We start from the raw sequence: 3,019 nt of genomic DNA, 5'->3' as shown, positions 1-3,019 counted from the left end.
GTATAACTTGTGAAGATGCTTTCTTTTTTTCGAATGCTAATAAGAAAATTGAAGAAAGAAAGCAAAGTAGGAAAACTACGAAAGAAAATGAAGAAAGAAAGCAAAGTAAGAAAACAAAGAAAGAAAACGAAGAAATAAAGCGAAGAAAGAAAATAACGAAAGAAAATCAAGAAATAAAGCGAAGAAAGGAAAGAACGAAAGAAAATGAAGAAAGAAAGCAAAGTAAGAAAACTAAGCCAGAAAATGAAGAAATAATGCGAAGAAAGAAAATAACGAAAGAAAAAGCACGAAGAAAATAAATGCAACACCAATATAAGAAGAAAATTGGCTGCCGCTGCAAACTGATTGTGATATTTCACCAAACGCCATTCCACAGCACCTTTGCAGCTATTTACATACACTAGTTTAATTGTCTTTATTAATCATTAATTATATATTCTCTGTTCATTATTATCTATACCTTTTTTGTCCAACACACCTCTTGTAAACCTTACTGCTTTGCTTTTTTCACCTTTCCTTACTCTGTGTCCTTTCCTTTCCCCCCATTCTTCTATTTTGTTCTTCCATTTAATCTAGTCCTTTTTTTTCAATTTCCTATGGAGCATCTTTCACATCAACTTCTTTTCCTGTTTGTTTTCTTTTGCTTCTCTTCTTATTTCGTTCCCTTTCGCGATTGTTTTTTCTCTTCTTCTGCTGGACAGCACACTGTTAGCATTCCAAACCGATCAACTCCACGCGCGTTCTCTCTCAGACACAGAAACACTTCCACAACCACCCATTTGCATTAGTATAGATAACAATGAAGCACGTACATGTGTTTGCGGTTTTGTTTTTCCCTCTTCACTTTACTTGTGTTGTTCTGGTAGTTTTGGGTAGTTTTTGTTTGTCATTTATTCGATTATTTCTCCCCTACTTCTTCTCGTTTACTTTCGTTTGTCCTTGTTAATGTGGTTTGCTTCTTAGTTCTTTTCTTCGTCTTGTGTGTGTGTTTTTTTTACAATTTTCAAAGCTATGTATATATGTGTGTATATATATATATATATATATTTTTTTTGTTTTACTTTATATATTTTCCCATTTTATTAGTTTTTTACCACTTTTTTTTGGATTTTCACCATTTTGTGACTCCGTCAATCCTCTATTTCTTCTCTCACTAATGCTTCCTGTTGTGTCGTTCAATACTCGTACAATGTATTTATATATATTTGTGTGATTTTGCTGTTGTTTTTACTTATTTTTTGTTTCTGTTCCGTCTTTTATTAGCTGTTTATGGGGGGTTTGGATTTGGTTTCCATCTGTTCCTTAATCTCTTCAATTTCTTTCTTTTTGTCGCACATATATTTGCTTAACTTTTGTTACGGGTACTTTTGTTATACATATTCTAGTAGGGGGAGAAAGTGTGAAAATTAAAAAAATGCTATGCTAGAGCTAGAAGGATCCTATTACTTGTGGGTTGTATGTTGTTGCTCATTGTTGTTGTATTGATTTTTCTAGTTGTCTGTGTATCTGTTACCTATTTCGTTCTTTTTTCCACAATTTGTTCTTCTGTTTCAGTTTTTCATTTTTTCTCTGGGTTGTCCATTCCATTTGCAATTGTGTTTTGATATTATTTCATTATTAGTAGCTTTTCCAATATTATGTATATAATTTTTTTTTTTTTTGTAACCTGGTTTTCCTTTCACTGTGATAGATTCTGTTCGGGGCTTCGGGGTTTCAGGGTTTTCTTCAAATGTGAAGTGCGCTGGTCTTGTTTTCTGTCACACAACCGTATTCCCCTTCGCCCGTGCTCCTCCAATATATGATACGATGAGAGTGATGATAATGACGAGTTATTTCAATCAGTGTGGGCGAGTACGTGTAAGAGCCGCCCACCTTCTGCATATGCTGGTTGTTGCCTTTGGCGAGTAAAGTTATTTTATTTTTTTATTTTGCTTTGGGTTTTTTTTCTTCTTTTTGTGTTCTGTTCTTAGTTGTCCTTAGTTTTGGTTATGATTGTGGTTTCGAATCGGTTTTACCTACTCTGTGAACTCACTGTCTAAATTAAGTTGTGTGCTCTTCGTGCTGTCTTTAGTGTGTTTGTAATGTGTTTGCTCCTTACCCGCTTTGCTGTTTACCACACATCGTACAACTTCTATTTGTCTTGTATTATTCCTTTTTTCTCCTCCATTTTGCCCAATTTGCAGGGTTTGTCTGTTTCTGTTTCTGTTTCCTTTTTTCGGTTGTCGATTGTGTGTGTGTGTGTGTGTATGTTTTCGATTTATTTTGTTTAACTATTAATCGCTATGTTTAGTTTATATTTGCTTCGAACGCTTCTCCCCTTCCCTCCCTAAATTGTCATGGTGTGGTGTCTCTTTTTCTGATGACGTTTTTCGTGTTTTTTTGGAGCTTTCAATGACGTGATGTTTACACGAAGTGTTTACTTTCCAACTCTCTTTTGCTTAGTAGTATTGAATAAGGGGTTCTTGATTGGGTTTTGCTAGTTTAAATGCTTCCTTAAGTATGGTGCGTTTTAACTGTCACTTTCCATTTCCCAATACTTTACAACATTGCTCCAGTTGAACATTGCGCCTTGGGGTTAAGGTGCGCCACAGAGAAGGTAACTCCTCCCCATAAGATTAGACGCAATCTAATTTTTCAAACAAAACTTACAAACTCAACAAAACAATATTCCTCCTTCATCGCCTCTGTTTTACTGGATGCAAATACTAATTCCTATAACAAAAACAAATACACAAGCCAGCAAGCAAACTAGAGCATAATGATAACACCTTACCCGTTTGTATCCGATCTGTTCCTGTTCCTGCAATTCGGATCGGAATGGAAAAACAACGGTTCTTTCGCATGTGATCGCATGGAATGGAAGCCACAATTCATGAAGGGGGGAGGGGGGTGATGAGAAGTGACAAACGAGTCTCCTCCGCTCATCCCCTCTCCATCTCTCCCCCCCCCCCCCCCGCCTCTTCCCTCACCATTTCCTCGCCCTCAGTCAACTGAACTGATTACAGATGGTCGGGAGAAG

Source organism: Anopheles coluzzii, chromosome 2 (genome assembly GCF_943734685.1).
Source record: "Anopheles coluzzii chromosome 2, AcolN3, whole genome shotgun sequence".
In the NCBI taxonomy this organism is placed as follows: Eukaryota; Metazoa; Arthropoda; class Insecta; order Diptera; family Culicidae; genus Anopheles; species Anopheles coluzzii.
This window is presented reverse-complemented; position numbering follows the sequence as displayed.